General features: G+C 44.0%; 9 non-coding genes across 9 annotated transcripts; 5 read left to right on the top strand and 4 right to left on the bottom strand.

Annotated features, from left to right (window-relative positions):
• Positions 1-1,951: 1,951 nt before the first annotated feature.
• Positions 1,952-2,033, bottom strand: trnas-gcu (transfer RNA serine (anticodon GCU)). The gene has a single exon. It is a non-coding gene; the product is annotated as a tRNA-Ser (tRNA).
• A 4,098-nt stretch (positions 2,034-6,131) lies between these two features.
• Positions 6,132-6,204, top strand: trnar-ccu (transfer RNA arginine (anticodon CCU)). Its single transcript has one exon. It is a non-coding gene; the product is annotated as a tRNA-Arg (tRNA).
• A 3,827-nt stretch (positions 6,205-10,031) lies between these two features.
• On the bottom strand, positions 10,032-10,105 carry trnan-guu (transfer RNA asparagine (anticodon GUU)). The gene has a single exon. It is a non-coding gene; the product is annotated as a tRNA-Asn (tRNA).
• Positions 10,106-11,296: 1,191 nt separating this feature from the next.
• Positions 11,297-11,369, top strand: trnaq-uug (transfer RNA glutamine (anticodon UUG)). Its single transcript has one exon. It is a non-coding gene; the product is annotated as a tRNA-Gln (tRNA).
• A 1,556-nt stretch (positions 11,370-12,925) lies between these two features.
• Positions 12,926-13,007, bottom strand: trnas-uga (transfer RNA serine (anticodon UGA)). The gene has a single exon. It is a non-coding gene; the product is annotated as a tRNA-Ser (tRNA).
• A 1,552-nt stretch (positions 13,008-14,559) lies between these two features.
• Positions 14,560-14,633, bottom strand: trnan-guu (transfer RNA asparagine (anticodon GUU)). The gene has a single exon. It is a non-coding gene; the product is annotated as a tRNA-Asn (tRNA).
• Positions 14,634-15,579: 946 nt separating this feature from the next.
• Positions 15,580-15,696, top strand: LOC148642315 (U5 spliceosomal RNA). The gene has a single exon (XR_015929251.1). It is a non-coding gene; the product is annotated as a U5 spliceosomal RNA (small nuclear RNA).
• A 227-nt stretch (positions 15,697-15,923) lies between these two features.
• On the top strand, positions 15,924-16,065 carry LOC148642314 (U4 spliceosomal RNA). Its single transcript, XR_015929385.1, has one exon. It is a non-coding gene; the product is annotated as a U4 spliceosomal RNA (small nuclear RNA).
• A 1,170-nt stretch (positions 16,066-17,235) lies between these two features.
• On the top strand, positions 17,236-17,377 carry LOC148642313 (U4 spliceosomal RNA). Its single transcript, XR_015929480.1, has one exon. It is a non-coding gene; the product is annotated as a U4 spliceosomal RNA (small nuclear RNA).
• Positions 17,378-18,008: the final 631 nt, after the last annotated feature.

The following is an 18,008-nucleotide window of genomic DNA, read 5'->3' as shown; positions in this document are numbered from 1 at the left end:
TAATTTCACAAAAATTAATGTAATATAAAACGGATGTTTTCAACTTTATTGTAGTGTTTTAGAAACTAATATGTCTTCAAAAATGGTTGTTTTTCACTCCTATGAATGAAAACTGTTGTTATATGATGTTTTTTTTTTCAAATTTTAAATGATCATTTTTTCATGGAGCTTTGAAGGGGATGGATTCACCCTCCTTTAGCCAGGACAGAGCTCCAGGAGCCTGGGTAGGATTCTAGCTTTCTCCCCTTGCAGGCACCTGGCACAGAAGACATCATTTTTTTCCTTAAAATCTTTTTTTTTGTGTTCCTTGTTGCTCCAAACTTAATTCTATTCACTTTTAATTAGAGATTATATTAAAAATAGTGCAAGAAATGACTAATTTCACTAAAAATACTAAAAGTAATATAAAACTGATGTTTTTAACTTTATTGTAGTGTTTTAGAAACTAAAATGTCTTCAAAAATGGTTATTTTTCACTCCTAGGAATGAAAGCTGTTGTTATATGATGTTTATTTTCAAATTTTGAAAAAGCAAAGAATTCTAGCTTTCTCCCCTTGCAGGCATCGGACACAGAGAACCTCATGGTTTTCCTAAAAATCATTTTTTATGTTCCCTGGTGTTCCAAACTTAGTTTTAATCAATTTTAATTTGTTATGTTACAAACAGGGTAATAAAGTCTTAATTGGACTATAACTAATGTCATATTGTCTGCTACAAAACTGATATTTTCAGCTCTATTGTAGAGATTCTAGAATCAACTAATAAAGAATTGAAATAAAAAAAGGGCATAAGAAGACATTACCAACAACGACCACATGATGGAGATATTGTCTAGACATTACCAACAACGACCACAAGATGGAGATATTGTCTAGACATTACCAACAACGACCACAAGATGGAGATATTTTCCAAAGAGGCAAGAGGGGCAAAGCTGCGATAAGGTAAAATCATTTTTTGAAAGAGATTGTTGTCAGAATGCACATCCGTATCCCAAACAGAATCTCTAGTAAAATATGATCATTTGTGAAACAGGCAAATGAGTGTCAGCTACAATATGATTGCTACATATCTGCATTTGTTGGTATTTAAGGAGTAAGAGTGCAGGTTTAAACCTGCGATCCAGTGTGTTGAAGAATTTCACAACACTACCTCTAGCACATATGGAAATAAATCCTCATAATGATTATTGCCCTGGGCATGTACCAAAAAATCAGTGAGCATATATATATATATCACTGGGTTGAAGCTAGAAACACAGAATAACTGCAAACACATCCTAAATACAGTGTTCCAGCACCTTTGACCTCATCCAGAACGTATCATTTCTTGAAAGGGATTGCTGTCCGAATGCACATCTGAATCCCAAACAGAATCTCTAGTAAAATACGATCATTTGTGAAACAGGCAAATGACTGTCTCAGGGGCCCATTTCTCATTGTCAGACACATGTATGCAATGCTTTCACTGTGCATTGAGCAATAGGGATCAAAAACACCGCAGGTAAGGTTAGAAGTCATGTTCTATGATCATTTCTTTCAGCATTAGGGACTAAATATACTAAACGTATGATGCTAAAATGTTATTTTTACATATATTAATGTAATAAATGATTGCTTATGCTTTATAAACAAATCTAATTATAATAAAAGCTTAAGTTTTGTATTTATCTTGTACCATAGAACATGATTTTCTTTGTATTTCAAGCCCACAAAGTGTCCAAATGATGCACCTTTGACCTCATCCAGAACGTATCATTTCTTGAAAGGGATTGCTGTCCGAATGCACATCTGAATCCCAAACAGAATCTCTAGTAAAATACGATCATTTGTGAAACAGGCAAATGACTGTCTCAGGGGCCCATTTCTCATTGTCAGACACATGTATGCAATGCTTTCACTGTGCATTGAGCAATAGGGATCAAAAACAGAATGGAAACAGACATGGAAACCAACGAGGATGGGATTTGAACCCATGCGTGCAAAGCACAATGGATTAGCAATCCATCGCCTTAACCACTCGGCCACCTCGTTAACAAAACTGGGCTGTCCCAACTGGGTTGGCGCGCTCCAGATGATCTTTTTCTTTTTTTTCCCTCGTACTCGAGGGTCATTTTCCTGTTCCACATGCGATTTCAACATTTTCCTTGGGAGATGTCAAGCCAGCAAGCCACTGCTGTGGTTCAGTGGCCAGCGTGGAGTTCAGTGGCCCTGTTGTACACAGAAAGCACATTGAGCTCCTTGGACATGAAAAGTTCCAGATAAAAGCCATTTGTCATCCTTTCTCTTGGTGTCGATGTTGCTATTGTATGTAAAGGTGGCAACTTGCTCAGCGAGCAGGCAGAGCACACACCGAATGCAGATGTGTCTGAGTGGTGTGTCCAAGTGGCTGCAAAAGGACAGCACTCCCGGGGCGCTGTGGCTTAGTTGGTTAAAGCGCCTGTCTAGTAAACAGGAGGCCCTGGGTCTGAATCCCAGTGGATAACCGCCTACGGCTAGACTTAATTAAATGCAAGTATTCATTTCCTGTCTTTAACACGACTTGTTTTTCTTAAAATGGATGCAACTTGCAAAACATGAAATACAAACCTTGCTAATCAGCGCTAGCAGCTGGCAAAAAAAAAGAAGTCAGCAATGTTTTTTTTCTTTAACCTTAACCCTGCTAATGGAGAAGAGTTAAACGACCGAGTCTATGCAGCTTAAACGGTGCGCACGTCGGGATCTTAGCTGAAAGGGTGGTAAATCACGCTCACCCCAGTCCTTAATCTTTTAAAGAGGATACAAAATTGAACCTAGTCGCCACATCACATACATCCTGTTCAATGATAAAAAGGTAACATCTATCCTCGCTCCAGAGTAAATCTCACGTTGAGGGCATATTTTTTTTCACTTTACCGTGAATCGGGCTCGGCTGCACAGAGGAGAGAGCAGAGCAATGAGGTCATGGGGACAGGGGAGTCACACGCTGGCTGTTTGAACACGCGGAAGATCACTGAGGGATCCACAGTATATGGACCCTCCGTGCGCAATCAGTCCGCACTCCGGACTCTGAATCCTGCCATCCGAGTTAAGATCTCGGCAGAACCTGAAGCGCAGTTCCTTCTTAAAACGTAATCTGGTGAGCATTTCTAGAATCGTACTTGTATAGATGCAGCCTTTAATGTGTTGCTAGGTTAAAATTGATGACTTCTTGTATTTCAGTAGGCAACTGCCCTCTTGATTTCAGATTGAATTTCTTTATTACAGGGGCGCTTTTATGATGACAGAGTCATGTTCAGGTACTTTGCTTGATGGAGGAAGCTCATTTCGGACTCTGTGATCTGCTCACCTGGAAAGGTCTGCTGTACTACTACAAGAGAGAAGTAGAGTCTGGAAGAAGGGACAATTTTATGATGCTTTGGAAGGTAGTTTTTTTTTTCTTTGAAATCGAAATGAATCAGAATATCAGAGCAAAAGACAAACTCTTGGTTTGGTTTAAAGAGATATGGTTTTAAAACAGACAAAATGTAGAAAACAGGTGTTTCTCACTTCTGGAAAAGAATGGACCGGGGTATTTTACTAGTTGCAGTGCTGAGCTCACCGGGTTGCAGTCCTGCAGTGTTGCACCAGGGTCAGTGGTGCAATGGATAACACGTTTGACTACGGATCAGGAGATTGTAGGTTCGACTTCTGCCTGCCTCGGGTCGTTTTTAAACGCATCGGGCTACTCCCTAAGTAGCCTGTGCTACTTACTGTATTGTAATCGTACCCAGTAAGAGATTTCCTTCATGTAAATGAACTGCACTTGACAGCTTTAGAAAAACACCTGGGCTCAGTACGGTGCTGAGAGCTAATCGTTGCTGTTGTTCTAATTAGCACGCACTGCATCGGCTATGAACCCGAACTTTTCAATTATTCCGATCAGTAAGTCAACACGTAGTCCACATGAAAGGTAGAAATATTCTCTTGTCTGTCTCTTGTTTGTATAGAACTGAATGTCCCTGACAATGTACTGTTAGTTTTAATTGAAGAACGGCATTTGTGTTCAAATATACCAGACAAGTTTACGTAACTGCTCATGCGACACTCAGTTGTAATTAGTCAAGAAATAAAGTCGAACAACAGCTGCGGGTTTGATTCTGAACGTATGAAATTGCAGCGTCTTTTACTTCCATTGACAAATGATAGAGATTCGAAGAGAGATCCTTCAGACCAGCAAGCAAACCCACGGCTATTTCGGTTTTCTATCTAGGCAACGTTGGTGTCTGCAATAGCATACATGAAAGCGTGATGCAATTTCTGTGGCTACATTTGTTGCACGTCATGCACAGTAAGAGTGTTTCTAACACCAAATAAAAAGTCAACAATTAGCGATCACGCCTTCTCAGTTAACCCACTGAAACCCTTGCTGTTAACAGTTCTTTAATGCGTGCTTTACGAGCACCTACATATCGTGTCGGTTCTTTCAGCTTTATTCATTAGGTTTTCAAAGGCATAAGTAGAGCACCAGAGGTGCGAACGCAGAACGTATGGTAATCTGAAGAATTGCTTTCCATGGCAGCGGGTCCAAGCGATTTAACGTTTTTATAGTACCGGGAAAGGAGAAGCGGCACTTTGCCTTTGCCGCGCAGGCACAAGGCGACGTGCGGCAGACGCAGGAGTCGGCAAGTTCCGAACCTGCGCGGGGAGTCCCTAACGCATTTCGAATCCGTCGCCTTAACCACTCGGCCATGACAAAAGCGAGCTCGCTGCCGCCGCATTCCTCCTAAAATCTAACACGGAGTGCGAGGTGGCTGCGGAAACCTTTTTAAAGTCGCTCTCCGTTAAAAAAAAAAAAACCTTTCACAAGATTCGTGCCGGCAGACAGACACGCCTCAGGGTTTAAGGCTGGCTTCACGTTCAAATGATAAAGTCCCCCAGTCCGGATGTCAAAATGCAACTTTGGCAGACAGAAAAAACAGCAACAAACCACAAATGTGGAAAAGGATTTTACAAGCTGCACCACACTGCACTTTCAAAAGCATTTACATTCGTGTTAGACGCAGGAATTGCCTTTGATTTGCGCGCTTACGAACGCCATGGAAAACGAAACAAAACTAAAGCCCTCAGCTCCTGCACTTGATTATAATGCCGTTACGTGTCGAAGCAGGAATTTACGTCATCCTACCACTGCAACACGGGGAATAGAGGGAAATGAGCACAATCTACGAATTGTCTCTAAACAGTCCCTACAGTTGTAAGACGCCTGGAAGCGTGCACCCCCATCATTAATCTTTGCGCATCTGTGCAAGGTAAACTCTGGAGCAGTCTCTGAAACGGCTCAAAGGAAACACGTGATTGATTCCATGTGCATCTGGGGTTCATTTCTTATTTACATTTAATTCAAGGGAAAGGCTTGGGTCAGTTTCAGACGGCCTCCAACAGCGAGATTCAAGCGCCCCACCTTCAGCCCAATCTGCGCCGCCAGAACGCCAACGGCTCCTCTGGTCTCTGGGGTGCGGTTGTGACCCTGTAACCTAAAGTGTTGGTGGCAGACAAATGGAGACTAACAGGTGATGTCCTAGGACATGACTACATTGTGACACTCGGTGGGGATGGTGACCATTGCTTGGAAAAGAGTGCGAGGCCCCTTTAGAAAAACATTTTGTTAACAGGCATTCTGCCTCAGCCTAAACACCTATAGCTTGCAAAGCGCATGCTATTAGACAGGCACCTCTGCAAGACCTTAAGAGTCTCTTAAACTAGTGATAGTAAGGTGTTCCCAATGGGCGATGTTTGGCTTTCAAATCATCTGTCTGTGGAAGCGCCGAGATGCAGCTGTTTAAGGCTTAGAAGCAGCTGACTGTTTCACTAGCTAGCTGATTACTGTCAGTCAGGGAGCTCAGAGGTGAAAAGCCTGTCTGAGAGACAATTCGCCGTTGTTCAGTTCAATATGTTCCGTACCAGCTCGGCGCACCTGAGATCATCTTGGTAGCCGTGTAGCTCAGATGAGTGAGAGCGTGTCTGTGTGTACCACCGTGATTGGATGCCGGTCCTTCTCAGGTCACAGTAAACCTTCTGCTGCCTAACTTTCCTAATTTTGGGGATCCCTTTGTAAAAGCAAAGGAAAAAAAAAACTGGCTCTTCATCAGCATGATCGACCCAACCCAGTGTGCCCCAGTGGCCTAATGGATAAGGCACTGGCCTCCTAAGCCAGGGTTTGTGGGTTTGAGTCCCATCTGGGGTGCTCCTGTCCCATTTTGAGCGTACAAATGTCCTTGTGATTTGCAAAGCTGCAACCCCACCTTACTCAGTGAGCGTCTCTGCTTTTCTCTCACATACAGTTGGGAGAAAAACTTTTGTAAACAGCCCTTCGGAATGATGTGGATTTCTGCATGAATGGCTCCTAACATGTGATCTTATCTTTATCTAAATCATAATAATTAATAAAGAGAGTCTGATTTAACAAACAACACATGCCCAACATTTGACATTGCTGTTTCTTTATTGACCAAATGGTTTAAAAAATCAAGGTCATTGATGGAAAAAGTACGTGAACCCTTATATTAAGGAGCTAGTGGAACCTCCTTTATGACAAAAACCTCAACCCCCACTTTCTGTAGCGGCTGGTCAGACCTGAGCAGCGGTTAGGAGGTATTTTGGCCTATTCCTCTATGAAAAACTGTTTCAGTTCATGTATATTTTTGGGATGTCTTGCACTGAACGGCCTGCTTCAGATCACGCCACAGCACTTCAATGGGATTGGGGTCAGGACTCTTACTTGGCCATCCCAAAATACGGAATTTCTTTTGTTTCAGCCACTCTGTTGTTGATGTACTCCTTTGTTTTTGTCATGCTGCATGACCCAGCGTCTTTCGAGTTTTAGATCACAGGCAGACACCCTGACATTCTGCTGTAGATTTTCCTGATACATCTTGGAATTCATCGGTCCCTCGATGATTGCAAGCCGTACAGCCTCCGCCATCCTTCCCAGGTGGGATGAGGTTTTGGAGTTGGTATGCAGTGTTTTGTTATCTCCAAACATAACGCTGTGCACATTTACCAACAAGTTCAACTTTTGTCACGTCTGTCCACAGAACATTGTTCCAGGAGTTGCTGTGGAACATCCATGTGGTCTTTAGCAAACTTGAGAGGGGCAGTGGTGGTTTTTTTTGGGGGGAGAGCAGTGGTTTCCTCCATGGTGACCTCGCATGATCACCACTCCTGTTCAGATTTCTTCTTATGGTGGACTCATGAACACAGACGTAAGACAAAGTCAACCACCTGTTCGCTAGATCCCATCCCCACTCAGCTAGTCAAAGATTCCCTCGAAGGACTGGCAGGACCTATAATTAGTATGATGAATGCATCGCTTGCGTCAGGCGTTGTACCTGATCAATTTAAGGTAGCGGTTGTTAGACCACTCCTTAAGAAGTCAAATTTGGATCCACAAGTTCTTAACAACTACAGGCCTGTCTCAAAGGTCCCATTTCAATCTAAAAGTCTTGGGAGAATAGTTGTTGCCCAACGTCAATCGTATCTGGATTCAAATAATATACTTGAGAAATTTCAGTCTGGTTTCTGAAACTGCATTAACAAGAGTCGTAAATGATATTCTCTTAGCTACTGATGCGGGGAATGCAACAGTGCTTGTGCTTCTAGATCTTAGAGCTGCCTTTGACATGGTTGACCTCTCTGTTTTGTTACACAGGCTTGAGTTTGAGGTTGGCTTATCTGGAACCGTCCTTCAGTGGTTTACTTCACATTTTACTCATCGTTTTCATTATGTTCAAATATCTAATAATTGTACTGCTTCATCAATGTCACCAGTTCAATTTGGGGTACCAGAAGATCAGTGCTGAGACCAATATTGCTCTCTCTCTCAACATGCTGCTGCTAGGTAGGATAATATGAAAAAATAATATGAACTTTCATTCATATGCTGATGACACTCAAATAAACATTTTGTTTACACCAAACGACAACTCTTCTATTATCAGTTTAGTTAAATGCATTAAGGAAGGAAATACTTGGATGTGTGAAAACTTTTTGTTACTCAACTCTGAGAAAAATGAGGATCTGTTGATCGGAGGCAACAATACTGATAGGACTACTATAACTTCAGCACTTAACTCAGAGGATTTAAACATTTGCCTCAAAGAGACAGCACGTAACCTAGGCGGCATATTAAACACAAGGCTCTTAACAACTTGCATTGTTAAGTGCCTTGGGACAACCTTGTTGTGAAAGGCGCTATATAGAAATACATTGATTTGAATTGAATTCACAATGTAAAATGTTGTGTGTGTTGTTTGTTAAACAAGACTGTCTTTATTTATCAAAAAATAAAAGGAATTTGCTAGGAATGCAAACGTTAGGTTGCGCTTCTTCATGCTGCATCGTCGGCATGAGTGGAGCTTTTTAAACGTCTGTACTTACTGTGCCCCATAAGAAATCGTTTGTCCCCGTTCAAAAGAGATTGTGCGATGTCCTGCAGTGTTCGCAAAGCAAACCTTTGACAGTTTGAAAAGAGGAATTTATTCTGCTTCCTGTGCGTGCAGTAATTACAAAGTTGAACGTCTTTACACGATTTGCTGCAGTTTTCAGTGGGCGGGCTTTGTCAGATGGCTTGGAAAAACGCACTGTGTTTCAGCTCGGGAAACATCATGAGAAGTGTCCTGCATGTTTTCTTTGTATAGCTGTCTTTTATCGCATACAGAATTCATTCGAAATCATTGATTTCTCCAATTAACAAGGGTCCCTTAAAAGATTAGTCAAAGTAACGTCTAATCGGATTAGTTTCCTTAGAGCTGGTTCAGAGTTTGCTCAAGAGTTTACCTTTCACAGATGCGCAAAGAAGAATGTTGGGGGTGCATGCTTCAAGGTGCCTTATAGCTGTAGGGAGTGATTCGAGACGATTCGTGGCGTGTGCTCGTTCCCATATACCGTACGCCCCGGGGTGCAGTGCTAGGATGACGTAAAATACCGCTTGGGCACGTAACGGCGTTATATGCAAGTGCGGGACTTGAGGGTTTTCGTTTGTTCATTTTGTTTTGCTCTGCTTTGCTTTGTTTCGTGGTCAAGAGGCGTAAGGTAAGTCGTAATCCAGGGAGAACACTGGTGGCAAACAGTCCGAGGTGAGAGGCGAGGTCCAAAGTCGAAAAGGCAGAAACGCCAGGTAGAGCTCTCAAGGAGTAGACTCAATACCAGCGGGAAGCAGGTAAAGATGGTAAAAATAGCACTGCGTACCGCACGGTGGAGTGTGTGCAGGTGGGTTAACTTGTGTGGCGGCGTTTGTTAATAATCACCCGCTGCTGGTGCTGTTTAGATTGCTTAAGAGTTGGTCTTAACTGCCTGGCGGTCATGACAAGCTCCTCTTTAAGCTGTGGTTTAGTTTTGCATTCATGTGTTTCTAGAGCAGTCATTTATGGGGGTGGGTGGGTCTTTCACAGAGGCTCAGGACAAATCCCCCGCCTGAAAGTCTAATGTGTGCGTTCAGAGAGTCACAGGTCAAGAGCCAGGCAGGAGGACAATGGACAGAAGAGCCAACGAACTAAAAATAAAAGAACAGATATGAAAAAGCCACCATCTTTTTCTTTTTGACATTTTCCGACTTTCACGCAAGCCAGGACAAAGTTGCTTGTAGCTACTTGTGGATTCAAATACTCTATCGAGTGCTTTGATGAGTTTTTGCAATTTGATTGTCGTCCTGTCAGCCTGTTTCTGTTTTTTTTTTCAATCTAGGGATGGAAAGTATGAGGGAAATGATGGAGCAATCAATAACCGCTCCGGAAAAATGGCAGAAAGAAATGGTCCGTCACTAAGGACATTTGTGAAGCAGAGGACTGACATCACCACAAAGGCGACACATTCTGCTGATGGTTTTGGTGAATAATGATTGAGGCGCGTTAAGAGAAAGGTAGCTGTGTCAGCATGCGTAGGCTGCAAAGGATCAAGCAAAGGTTTACTCCATGCTGAAAAGAGAAGAAAAGAAGCACAACGTTTCGACTGTGGAGCCTTCTGCGCCATCTTCTTTAGCGGTGATGATGTTTACATTGGAAAAACAGAGACATGCGTCCCTGGGTGGGCTTGAACCACCAACCTTTCGGTTAACAGCCGAACGCGCTAACCGATTGCGCCACAGAGACTGACAGCCGCTTGTGCTCCCTACATTTGCAGGTTTATGGTCAAAGAAAATAATCACTTGCGCTTCTTGCAGCCGGCAATCTTTTTCCACTGACAACCAAGAAATGGATTTCATCTTTCACAAGCTGTATGGATTTCTTCAAAAACAAGTTATTCCAGAAAGGAAATGAATTCTTGCATTAAACTGAACCAAGCTGTACATGTTTGTCTGAAATGAGACATTCGGCACAACAAGACACGGAGAGAGGCACCGCTGGTATTCAGACCCAGGATCGCCTGCTTACCAGGCAGGCACTTTAAGCCACTAGGGAACAGCGCCAGCGGAGCACCGCGCTTTTACAGACACTTGGACACATCTGCATTCGGTGTGCACTTAACCTGCTCTCTGAGCCCGTTGCCTCCGTCCCATTTAATAGCAGAACTGACGCCAAGAGAAATGATGAGAAATGGCATTTATCTGGCACTTCTCATGTCCAAGGAGCTCAATGCCCTTGACACCTCCCCAAGGCGACAGAGCTGTGCATTCTTTGGCGACAACATTTTTTCTTTTGTTTTATTTCTATAGTTATTGATAGAATAAAAACGATATGTCATGTACTGTAAGGGAAATGTCTCTTTTCATGGGGAAAGCTAGCACCAGCAAATGTTGTGTTTAGAAGAAGTGATTTAACATGACACGTGACCTAATTTACCGGAGCAAAAGCTCACCCAGCAAGCCCTGCTTTACTTCTACAGGAGAGAAGTACTGTAGAGTCTGCAAGATGTTCAGCTGGGTACCTACGTCAGCATGCCTCGGCTGCAAAGGAACAAGTAATAGGTTTATTGCATGCTGAAAAGAGAAAAACGGAAACAGCGTTTCGACTGTGGGGTCTTCTCACACCTGAAGAAGCCTCACACCTGTAAAAGGCTCCATGGTTTTCTTTCTTCTCTTTTCAACATGGAATACACCTATTGTCTGCAAGATGTGACAATTTCATGGTGTTTTGGAAGAAAACCTTTTTTCTTTGAATTCAAAATCAATCGGAATTTCAGCACGACACATCAACACTTTTTCTGTTTTAAGGAGATGATATTTTAAACCTGATAAAAATAGTAGGAAACACAAGTTTCTTGCTGTGAAAATTTAGATGGGGAAGTGTACTACTAGTAGCAGTGTAGAGCTCTCTGTGGTGGAGTGCAAGCACGTGTTCTATGGGCCAGTGGCGTAATGGATAACGCTTCTGACTTTGGATCAGAAGATTGTAAGTTCGAGTCCTGCCTGGCTCGTGAGGCTTTTAAACCTCTCAGGTTCCTCGGTAACAGGTTGCCGTCATGTATATGAACTATAGAAAAGCATTTGCCACAACCCGTAAATTAGCACGCAAGTGCGGGCTGGTGAACACAGAACTGTATGGAGATCATCTCCAGCTCCGAGCTCAATTGCAATGAAAAAACATGCAGAAAAGAACTGGAGAGCAGATGAATTTGTGCTCAGTAGGGTGGGGAGGACTCAGCATTGCTATTGTTCTAATTGGCATGAACTGCAGGGGATCTGAATCAGAACATGTCAGATAGTTCGATCATTGCGTCAATATGTAGGCCACGTTAATACAGAATTATTACTTTGTCTGTCTCGTCTTTGTATATAGCTGAATGTCCCTGACAATTTCATGTTAGTTTTTAAGAACGACATTGGTGCTAATATATACATATATAGCATATAAGGAACACGTAAATGTTTAGTCCATGCTGAAAAGATAAGAAAACCGCCACAACGTTTCATCTTGGAATAAATCTTTACTTGTTGTTTTGCAGCCTACCCATTCTGACCTAACTCCTCCCTTGAAATTCCCTAACAGATAAGGGTACGTAACGGCTCATGCGATGCTCAGTTGCAATTTGTCCCAAAACAAACAAGAACAGCAGCTGAGGGTTTGAGTTTGAACATGCACTGTATTAAAGCAGCTTTTATTTCCATTGATAAATGCTAGATATTCCTACAGAGATTCTCCAGGTGAGTAAGCGATTCCTGTTTCTGTTTCTATTTCTGTTTCATATATATACATTATATATATATATGTTACATGTGTCTCTGCAATAGTATAAATGTGTTATACACTATCAGGGGCTGCTTTTTTGTGCACCTCATCTACAACAAGGGTTTTTTTTTCATTTATGTTTGTGGACCTTCACCATTTGAGGAAGTGAGTTAGATAAGAAAGTTACAGGTATGGTGAGCAATGACTGACAAAGGCACGTACTGCGTATTCCTTACAGAAGTGTAAGCAATTTGTTCTAAAAAACACCGGCTAAAGTCCAACATCGTTAGCAATCTTATTACTTAAACAGAATTAACATCAATAAACTGTAAGGTGCTGGTACATGCGAGTAGATTTGATCTTCTATTAAACAAAAATGCAATTACAGCTCTAAAAAGGTCAACCTAGACTTCTGTAACAGATCTGTTCAGGTCATCGCTGTTTCTCTGACCTTGTGAGTCTTTGGAATTTTAAAAGTGTATTTTGCTTGCCTTTCATGTGGTCTGTGTACAAGTCACTGTGGCGTATGCGGTCCTACACAGCCTTGCTATAGACGTGACGAGCCTCCGCTATGTTGCAATGGAGAACAGGTTCAGTACGGAGCTGCCGAGAAAATTCAGCTGGAAAGCTCGTTGCAGAAAAGCATTGTTATCTGTGTCCAGCGGCAAAGCGTCCTTCGTGGGTGCTGAAGAATCGATTTCACAGGCTGCGGGTCCAGGCGATTTAGAGTGTTAAAGGTCCCAGCGAAAACGAAACGGCGCTGGTCCTTTTACACGCACGCACGCAACCAAATGCAAAGGACGCCGTAGTCGGCAGGATTTGAACCTGCGCGGGGAGACCCCAACAGATTTCAAGTCCGTCACCTTAACCACTCGGCCACGAGTACAGCGAGCGCCGCGGCCGCTGCCTTCTTGCTACAATGGAACAGGGAGTGCGAGGCGGCGGCAGCAGCGGAGGCAACTTTTTTCAAGTTCGCTCTCCGTTTAAGAAACCTTTTACGCCATACGTGCAAGCACACACACACACACACACACACACACACCTCAGAGGACTTAAGGGTGGCTTCAAGTTGGAATGATAAAGTCTCCCCGTTCGGACATGAAAACAGAACATTCTTAGACAGAAAGCAATCAACAACGGAGACATGTGGACGACGATTTTAGTCACTGCACTTTGAATAGCATTTTTACTCCAGTTACAGGAGATGCACCAATGGCCCTTGACCTACGCTCTTACCAATGCCTTGAACATTCAAACAAAACAGCCCTCAAGTCCTGCGGTTTAATATAACGCTGTTACGTGTCGAGGCAGTATTTGACTCTGTCCTACCGTTGAGACACGGGGCGTATATGGAAACGAACACATGCTACGGATCGTCTCTAATCGGTCCCTACAGTTGGAAGGCTCCTTGAAGCGTGCACCCCCATCATTCATCTTTGCGCATCTGTGAAAGGTAGACTCTTGAGCAATGTTTGAGCCAGCTCTAAGGCAACTAGTGCTATTGGACAGACACCTCTGGAAGATCCTAAGAGTCTCTTAACACCACTTCCAGCAGCAAGCTTAATTGTTCGCTGGAGGTCTCCCACCCAGGTACTGACCAGGAAAAGAATCACCAGTACATTGAATGAGGAAGTTAATCCTGAAATCCAATTACATATCTCAAGGTAAGACAAATCCATAAGAACATGTCTTAGTATTACTTCGTTTACATTAGTATGGCACTGAGTTGGAGCTCCTCTTTAAGCTGTGGTTTAGTTTTGCATTCATGTGTTTCTAGAGCAGTTATTTATGGGGGTGGGTGGGTCTTTCACAGAGGCTCAGGACAAATCCCCCGCCTGAAAGTCTAATGTGTGCGTTCAGACAGTCACAGGTCAAGAGCCAGGCAGGAGGACAATGGACAGAAGAGCCAACGAACTAAAAATAAAAGAACAGATATGAAAAAGCCACCATCTTTTTCTTTTTGACATTTTCCGACTTTCATGCAAGCCAGGACAAAGTTGCTCGTAGCTACTTGTGGATTCAAATACTCTATCGAGTGCTTTGATGAGTTTTTGCAATTTGATTGTCGTCCTGTCAGCCTGTTTCTGTTTTTTTTTTTTTCAATCTAGGGATGGAAAGTATGAGGGAAATGATGGAGCAATCAATAACCGCTCCGGAAAAATGGCAGAAAGAAATGGTCCGTCACTAAGGACATTTGTGAAGCAGAGGAGTGACATCACCACAAAGGCGACACATTCTGCTGATGGTTTTGGTGAATAATGATTGAGGCGCGTTAAGAGAAAGGTAGCTGTGTCAGCATGCGTAGGCTGCAAAGGATCAAGCAAAGGTTTACTCCATGCTGAAAAGAGAAGAAAAGAAGCACAACGTTTCGACTGTGGAGCCTTCTGCGCCATCTTCTTTAGCGGTGATGATGTTTACATTGGAAAAACTGAGACATGCGTCCCTGGGTGGGCTTGAACCACCAACCTTTCGGTTAACAGCCGAACGCGCTAACCGATTGCGCCACAGAGACTGACGGCCGCTTGTGCTCCCTACATTTGCAGGTTTATGGTCAAAGAAAACAATCACTTGCGCTTCTTGCAGCCGGCAATCTTTTTCCACTGACAACCAAGAAATGGATTTCATCTTTCACAAGCTGTATGGATTTTGAAATGTATGGACGATGCCAGGTGTCCCACAACACCACAGCGCCGACACACCTTTGGTTGTCCCACATAAAAAACATAGCCATTGCAGGCGCCCAGCCGGATTGTAGAGGGCAGGTGCCTTAAGCCTCCATTTACATTGTCCGGTAGCAAGCGAACCTCGAATTTCCTTGCTCCTGTTTTTATACCGTCAACATCTCTAACCTCAGTTCCATGGTGGACGGTGCAGTACTGCTTAAGCCAGGTGTGAATGTCCTCCGTCTTTGCCAGTTCCGAGAACATAACAACATGCACCGTTTTCCTCTCTCTCTGTGTCAGAGGCTGCAAGTTGATCTTCTCAAGGGCAGGAACTTTCCCTCTTTTTGCCTCAAACACATCCACACATTGTTCAAACAGAGAATAGGTAGCAAAAACAACCTCAAATGCTTTCTGACCTGGGAGAGCGAAGATGAAATCCAAGTGCCGAGGTTCAAAGCCACGTTCCTTCTGTAACACTTTTCTGCTGAACTGCATACGATCCATGAAGAGGTCATCCAAAAGCTCAAAACGTACAGCATTCTTGCGGGATCCAAAGGTTGCCATCTCAAACTGCAAAACAAACACTGCTTCCACAAAACAAGAAAACAATCCAACTACTCTAACTACAGGCTGATCAAGGTATCTCCCCTGCCAGGTAAGCCGAGAGCCGCAGGCGATGAGCCCAGAGCTGAACGGGCCCCACTGGCTCGTTTGTAAGGCCAGGTGCATTGCCAACCACGACCGGCAGGGCAGAGGCCTTGAAGGCGGCCTGGGCTCCTGCAGCTGTCCAGCCACGCACTCTGGTTTCTCTTCATCTCGTACAAATCTTTTGCCTTTTACTAAAGATTTCCATGGAGAGGAACATGAATGAGTTCCATACAATTTTTGTGCTTCCCTGCCTTCGGGTGGGGCGCAGCTGGGCTGGTCAAAGAGAGAAACTAAAACCGCTCACAATCGCTCTTATTACGGCGACTGTGGCCGTCTGCTCTGCGAGTCCTCGGTCTCCGCCTCTCTGATTGGCGCTCTTTTCTTTGGGGGGCGGGAATATGCTGTGAAATATGAAGCGTTACAGCAACGACATGCCATGAGACGATTGATAACGATTTCCATAGGATCCCCGCGGTTGCCTGGCAACCGTCAGCTTTGCGCAGTGGCAGTATCGTAGCCTGTGAGGTTTAGCCGAGGCGCGATTATTGCTAGTTGAAAACTTTTCCCAATACCCCGCTTCCGCCGGTTTGCAATACAATCGGCGAAAGCAATTTTTGACAGTCTCGTCAGAGACTGAGCAAGGTGTTTAAAGACAGATTTTGTCATGGTAACATCATGGTAGAAAGAAACAAGCTTGTTACGTCTCAACAGAAACGCTCTTTAGCTCTTTCAGCGTTATGCAGAGAACAGCGTCTGTCGAGATCACTTTTGAGTCAGCGCGAAACGCCGTGTGCTGTCAGTTTGATTTCATATTGCTCGTAGCGGCGCCCGGCTTTTGTCTGTCAAACGTTAGGTTGCGCTTCTTCATGCTGCATCGTCGGCATGAGTGGAGCTTTTTAAACGTCTGTACTTACTGCGCCCCATAAGAAATCGTTTGTCCCCGTTCAAAAGAGATTGTGCGATGCCCTGCAGCGTTCGCAAAGCAAACCTTTGACAGTTTGAAAAGAGGAATTTATTCTGCTTCCTGTGCGTGCAGTAGTTACAAAGTTGAACGTCTTTACACGATCTGCTGCAGTTTTCAGTGGGCGGGCTTTGTCAGATGGCTTGGAAAAACGCACTGTGTTTCGGCTCGGGAAACATCATGAGCAGTGTCCTGCATGTTTTCTGTGTATAGCTGTCTTTTAACGCATACAGAATTCATTCGAAATCATTGTAAGATTCTCCCTCAGTTCCGTTGTGCAGTGCTTTACCTCTTTCAAAAGGCTTCACTTTCCTAGTCACATTCCAAGGCTCATCGAACCCGGGCTGTTTCCTCCAGCGGTATAGTATTGCAGTGAGACAGCACGATGCCTGCAAGACTATGTCACACTAAACGCCACAGATTGTGTTTGTCCGTTCGTGTCAGTCGTCCTGCAGCCACGGGAAGTGGGACACAAACATGCTGCAATGCTTTCAGGACGTTAGGATTTGTTTGTGCAACATCCGAGAAGAGTACTTGTGGCTTGAATGTGAACTGTACGTGCCCGCCCCCTTTCCTCTGTAGTGCATGAGTTCCTCCCGGCATGCCCTTCGTCATTGTTCTGTCATCTTGTATTTAAAGGGTTGTATTTCTGCTGCTGAAAATAAGCAACGGTTTTCTCACAACGCCCTTTGTTCCCGACGGAGCCCTTGTCTGTCATGAAATTCTTCAAAACCTCAAGCTAGAAGAAGAAGACGACAAATATGAAGCGTTACAGCAACGACATGCCATGAGACGATTGATAACGATTTCCATAGGATCCCCGCGGTTGCCTGGCAACCGTCAGATTTGTGCATTGGCAGTATCGTAGCCTGTGAGGTTTAGCCGAGGCGCGATTATTGCTAGTTGAAAACTTTTCCCAATACCCCGCTTCCGCCGGTTTGCAATACAATCGGTGAAAGCAATTTTTGACAGTCTCGTCAGAGCGTGACATAGTGTTGCAGGCATCGTGCTGTCTAACTGCAATACTATACCGCTGGAGGAAACAGCCCGGGTTCAATGAGCCTTGGAATGTGACTAGGAAAGTGAAGCCTTTTGAAAGAGGTAATGTCGACGCTTTTTTAACAGAGCACCAAAAAAGCGTCTTTTTTAAGGCCTGGGTACTGAGCATTGGTGGTTCAGTGGTAGAATTCTCACTTCCCACGTGGGAGGCTCTGGTTCGATTCCCAGCCAAAGCAGTGGCTTTTGCAGTGAGCGGCTCCATCACTTGCATCCCCTTGCAACTCGCAACTGAAAACCCACTGAAGCAAAGCATTTGTTAGCCAGGTCAGTACCCGGATGAGGGTGAGCTACAGGGAAAAACAAAGTTTCCAGCTGGAAGCGGTGTTAATGGTGCCGGTGGGGGGGTGCTCACCCTGAGGTCTGTGTGGGTCCCAATGCCCCAGCATAGTGACGGAGACGCTGTGTTGTAAAAGGGCGCTGTCTCTTGGATGAGATGTAAAACCGAGGTCACAGCGCTCTGTGGTCATTAAAAATGACCACCAAAACCTTTGACAAAAGCTCTTGGTAATTGATGGTCTTCAATAATGCTTCTCCTTTAGGTACATTTTAAATCAGC

The sequence above is a fragment of the Lepisosteus platostomus genome, chromosome 22, assembly GCF_059453375.1.
Source record: "Lepisosteus platostomus isolate fLepPlt1 chromosome 22, fLepPlt1.hap1, whole genome shotgun sequence".
Taxonomy (NCBI): Eukaryota; Metazoa; Chordata; class Actinopteri; order Semionotiformes; family Lepisosteidae; genus Lepisosteus; species Lepisosteus platostomus.
The sequence above is the reverse complement of the archived record's forward strand: the minus strand, read 5'-3'. Positions and strand labels throughout refer to the sequence as shown.